The 5,588-nt window shown below is 43.6% G+C and overlaps 1 non-coding gene across 1 annotated transcript; it reads right to left on the minus strand.

Moving 5' to 3' along the window:
* Positions 1-826: 826 nt before the first annotated feature.
* LOC139034968 (U6 spliceosomal RNA) lies at positions 827-933 on the minus strand. Its single transcript, XR_011487529.1, has one exon. It is a non-coding gene; the product is annotated as a U6 spliceosomal RNA (small nuclear RNA).
* Between the last annotated feature and the right edge of the window lie 4,655 nt (positions 934-5,588).

A 5,588-nucleotide genomic window follows, 5' to 3' on the forward strand; every position in this document is an offset into this window, starting at 1 on the left:
TGTATATGTACCACAGCTTCCTTATCCATTCGTCTGCTGATGGGCATCTAGGTTGCTTCCATGTCCTGGTAATTATAAGCAGTGCTGCGATGAACATTGGGTGCATGTGTCTCTTTCAGATCTGGCTTCCTTGGTGTGTATGCCCAGGAGTGGGATTGCTGGGTTGTATGGCAGTTCTATTTCCGGTTTTTTAAGAAATCTCCACACTCTTCTCCGTAGTGGCTGTACTAGTTTGCATTCCCACCAACAGTGTAAGAGGGTTCCCTTTTCTCCACACCCTCTCCAGCATTTATTGCTTGTAGACTTTCAGATAGCAGCCATCCTGACTGGCGTGTAATGGTACCTCATTGTGGTTTTGATTTGCATTTCTCTGATAATGAGTGATGTTGAGCATCTTATCATGTGTTTGTTAGCCATCTGTATGTCTTCTTTGGAGAAATGTCTGTTTAGTTCTTTGGCCCATTTTTTGATTGGGTCATTTATTTTTCTGCAGTTGAGCTGGAGGAGTTGCTTGTATATTTTTGAGATTAATCCCTTGTCTGTTGCTTCATTTGCTATTATTTTCGCCCATTCTGAAGACTGTCTTTTCACCTTGCTTATAGTTTCCTATGTTGTGCAAAAGCTTTTAAGTTTCATTAGGTCCTATTTGTTTATTTTTGCTTTTATTTCCAGTATTCTGGGAGGTGGGTCATAGAGGATCCTGCTGTGATTTATGTCAGAGAGTGTTTTGCCTATGTTCTCCTCTAGGAGTTTTATAGTTTCTGGTCTTATATTTAGATCTTTAATCCATTTTGAGTTTATTTTTGTGTATGGTGTTAGAAAGTGTAAAAATATGGAACGCTTCACAAATTTGCGTGTCATCCTTGCGCAGGGGCCATGCTAATCTTCTCCATATCGTTCCAATTTTAGTATATGTGCTGCCGAAGTGAGCACGGCACACGGGCTTCAGTAGTTGCCGCATGTGAGCTCAGCCACTGGGCTCTGAATCATTGGCTCAATAAGCCATGGCACACGGGCTTAGTTGCTCTAAGCATGTGGGATCTTCCTGGATCGGGGATCGACTCATGTCTCTGCACTGGCAGGCGGATTCTTTACTGCTGAGCCACCAGGAGAACCCCAAAAAGTCTCTGATTTTGATACAGTCGTTGCTTGGTCTGATTTGATGGGAGAGTTTTGAGAGATGAAAACTTTATGCCTCATAATCTCCCCAGAATAATTGAAAGTGAAGTCACTCGCTCGTGTTCAACACTTCGCGACCCCATGGTCTGTAGCCTACCAGGCTCCTCCATCCATGGAATTTTCCAGGCAAGAGTACTGGAGTGGAGTGGCCATTTCCTTCTCCAGGATACCTTCCCTACCCAGGGATCGAACCTGGGTCTCCAGCATTGGAGACAGACACTTTGCCATCTGAGCTACCAGGGAAGCTCAAGAAATCTCCCCAGAATATTGTCATAATTATTTTGAGACGATTCTAGAAGTTAAAAAAAAAAAAGTCTACTGAAGACTTACGTCTGATGCCTGTCGACTGGGATATTTCTAGACAGGATGATTCTGTCCCAGTTTGATGGCTAAACAAGGCCATGTCACCATCTATGACTTTTCATAGAATCCCACAAACTCTGACCTGATTCCTTCATGCCTTGTCTTTTCTCTGCCATGAGCTGAACTGTGTGTCCCCTAGATTAATACCTATTGACATCCTACCCCGCATGCCTCAGAATGTGACTGCACTTGGAGACAAGGTCTTTAAAGGGGTCATTCAGCTTAAATAAGGTTATATGAATGGGCCCTAATCCAACAGGACTGGTGTCCTTACTAGAAGAGGACATTCAGACACAGAGAAGTCCGGAGGGGCCATGTGAAGACGCAGGGAGAAGGTGGCCATCTACGAGCCACGGAGAGAGGACTTCAGAGGAGACCAACGATGCGGACACCTTGATCTCAAACTTCTGGCCTCCAGAACTGAGAATAAACCTCTGTTTTAAGCCTCTTACTTTGCTATGGCAGCCCTCCCCACTCTCCATCTCTCTCTCTCTCTCTCTCTCACACACAGAAATGCACACACTTGTAAGAATCTGACATCTGGAGTCAAAAGACCATGTGTGCATGCTTAGTCGCACAGTTTTGTCCGACTCTTTGTGACCCCATGGACTGCAGCCCACCAGGCTCCTCTGTCCATGGGATTCTCCAGGCGAGAATACTGGAGTGGGTGGCCTTCTCCAGGGGATCTTCCTGACCCAGGGGTCGAATCTGGGTCTTCTGTATTGCAGGTGGATTCTTTACCATCTGAGCTACCAGGGAAGCCCCTCAAAAGACCATACCAGGGCCTTCTTTTCCCTCTAGATATATAGAAATGGCTCCCTCGATGTTTCACGCCTTTAAAATCTCATTTTGTGGAAAGAAGAAGCTACAATATTTTTCATTTTATTTTGGGATCTTGGTTCAGGCAGAACTTGGAGGTGACTGACTTTTTGTCTGTTATCTTATAATCTATTCCTTTATGGCTGTGCCTACAAGTGTTTAAATTATACTCAATATGTTCTCTGCATCCTCTCTCTCTCTGTCACCTTCTCTCTCTCTCTTTCACTCCGAAGGCATCCTGAGTAGGGCGTACGACAGGAAGAGGGCAAGTTTTGTTGGAAGTGAGAGGTGGTTTCAAGTCTTCCATCTGCTGCTCACGTGTAGGATGCTGGATGAGGCCCCTAACAACTCAGAGTCTTTGCTTTCTCCTCTGCCAATGTGAAATGATGCTCCTCCTTCAAGGACACGCCTGAAGGTCACAGGAGACAAAGTTGTCATTTGCTTCCTGGCATGTAATTGATACCAAAGAAATGCTACTTTCTGTTTGTTTGTTTTTATTCCTCTCCCAACCACAGTTAAACTAGAAAAAAACAATTACGGACCAAAGACAACTTCAGTGAATTGAATGTATGTTTAAATGTGTGCAAATTAGCAACATATTACTCACTGCACTCTTTAAGAAGTGCCATCAGCGGCAATTCAAAGGGGTGCCACTTCCAAACTTGGAAAGTGCCCAGTGAAACTGTTCCATGAACAGCCCTCTGACGGTGGTCTTCTCCGCAGAAACAGAGGCTTGTTTCCGGAGTGCTCTGTGCACCGTTTCTTTACTCAGCAACTGGCAAGCTGGTGTCCCACCTAGTGGTCAGCGGGAGGTAGCCCGTTTTGAAAAGAAGATATTTCATATGATCTGCTGCTGGGCAGAAACCTGGAGAACGGTCAGTCCATCCTTTTCTCCCCATTTACAGAGGCCTGGGCGGTGTAACCTGGAGGAGGAAATGGCAACCCACTCCAGTATTCTTGCCTGGAAAATTCCTTAGATGGAGGAGGCTGGTGGGCTACAGTCCAGGGGGTCGCAAAGAGTCGGAGACCACTGAGTGACTGAGCCCACATGCACGCTCGGGCGGTGTAAAGCCCACGGTGTGAGAAGTGGCGGTGTGTGTGTGTGTGTGTGTGTGTGTGTAGGTGCTGTGGCAATAAAATAGGTATGCTAGAGAGAAAAAGAGTCACTATATTAAAAGGCATACTGCTGAATGCTTTTCTTAAAATATGGATGATGTCAAGTATTCAGAAAAGTTCATGACAAACAGCACATTTACCACCCAACTCTAGCGAGTTCCAGCATTTTTTCAGTTTCCTCCTATTTCTTTAAGAAGCAAAAGAACCTACATGCAGACAGAGCTCCCAGTATATCCTTCCACTATCCCTTTGTTCTCCTGTCCCTCACCCAGGGGGAGCCATCATCTCCAATTTGGTGTTTACCTAGATGGCATTTGAAAATTCTATTAACATCCTATATGTGAATCCATATTTTTTGCATGTTTTCAAAATGTATTTTAGTGACGTTATCCCTTGTATATTTTTTCTATGACAAACAATGCGATAAACACTTTTGTGCCATTTTCCCTCGGGCACTTCCCCATGAATTTTTCTATTCTTTCCCTAGAAACAGAACTGGGGGATTGAACAGGAAGTCTTTTCTTTCCAGAGTGATTATAGCAAATTACCCTTCACATACTCATGTGTAAATGATCCCATGGGTCTTTATATCTGACATGGTTAGGCTTCTGAATATTTTCCAATTTGATGGCTGTAAAATATTTCAGTGTTTTATCTTTCCCTAATCAGTATTTATATTGGGCATCTTTTTAAAAGATTTTACTGAAGTATAGTTGATTTACAGTGTTGTAATTTTACTTCTAATGTCAGCTTACAGTTGCACATATTTTTCATATTTTTTTCCATTACGCTTTATCACAGGATATTGAGTATAGGCCCCTGTACTAAACAGTAGGAGCTTGTTGTTTATCTATCCATACATAATAGGATGCATCTGCTAATCATTTTTTATATGTTTTTTATATGTTTTATATAGCATCTTTATATAAGCATCTTTTCATATTTTTTTTAATATGTTTTTATATGTTTCTTGGTCTTGTATTTACCTCTTCAGGATGGGGGCTGGTTGCCAGAAAGACTACACCGGGATTAGAAGCCTGAAACTTTCAGCCTTGCCCTGCAGCCTCTGGGGAGAGAAGGCGGACGGGGCGGGGGTTAAAGTCATCCCCAATGACCAGTAACCGAATCATTATACTTTCATGTAATGGAACTTCTATAAAAACTCCTGAGCAATGGGGTTCAGGGAGCTTCCACGTGGCTGAACACATCCAGCTGCTGGAGGGTGGCACCCCTGAGAAGGCGTCTAAGTTCTGTGTCCACCGCGAATCCCCAGGCTTCTCTGTCATTTGGAGGTGCTGAGCTGTATCCTCTATAAGAAACTGGTGGCTCAGCAGTAAAGAATCTGCCTGCCAACGCAGGAGATGCAGGTTCAATCCCTGGGTCGAGAAGGTCCCCTGGAGAAGGAAATGGCCATCCACTCCAGCATTCTTGAACATCTGGAAGTTCATGGTTCACATACTGCTGAAGCCTGGCTTGGAGAATTTTGAGCATTACTTGGCTAGCGTGTGAGATGAGTGCAATTGTTCGGTCATTTGAGCATTCTTTGGCATTGCCTTTCTTTGGGATTGGAATGAAAACTGATCTTTTCCAGTCCTGTGGCCACTGCTGAGTTTTCCAAATTTGCTGGCATATTGAGTGCAGCGCTTTCACAGCATCATCTTTCAGGATTTGAAAGAGCTCAACTGGAATTCCATCACATCCACTAGCTTTTTGTAGTAATGACTTTGCATTCCAGGATGTCTGGCTCTAGGGAGTGATCACACCATCATGATTATCTGGGCCATGAAGATCTTTTTTTGTACAGTTCTTCTGTGTATTCTTGCCACCACTTCTTAATATCTTCTGCTTATGTTAGGTCCATACCATTTCTGTCCTTTATTGAGTCCATCTTTGCATGAAATATTCCCTTGGTATCTCTAATTTTCTTGAAGAGATCTCTAGTCTTTCCCATTCTATTGTTTTCCTCTATTTCTTTGCAGTGATCACTGAGGAAGGCTTTCTTATCTCTCCTTGCTATTCTTTGAACTCTGCATTCAGATGGGAATACCTTTCCTTTTCTCCTTTGCCTTTCTCTTCTCTTCTTTTCACAGCTATTTGTAAGGCCTCCTCAG

Source organism: Odocoileus virginianus, chromosome 4, assembly GCF_023699985.2.
Source record: "Odocoileus virginianus isolate 20LAN1187 ecotype Illinois chromosome 4, Ovbor_1.2, whole genome shotgun sequence".
NCBI classification, from domain to species: Eukaryota; Metazoa; Chordata; class Mammalia; order Artiodactyla; family Cervidae; genus Odocoileus; species Odocoileus virginianus.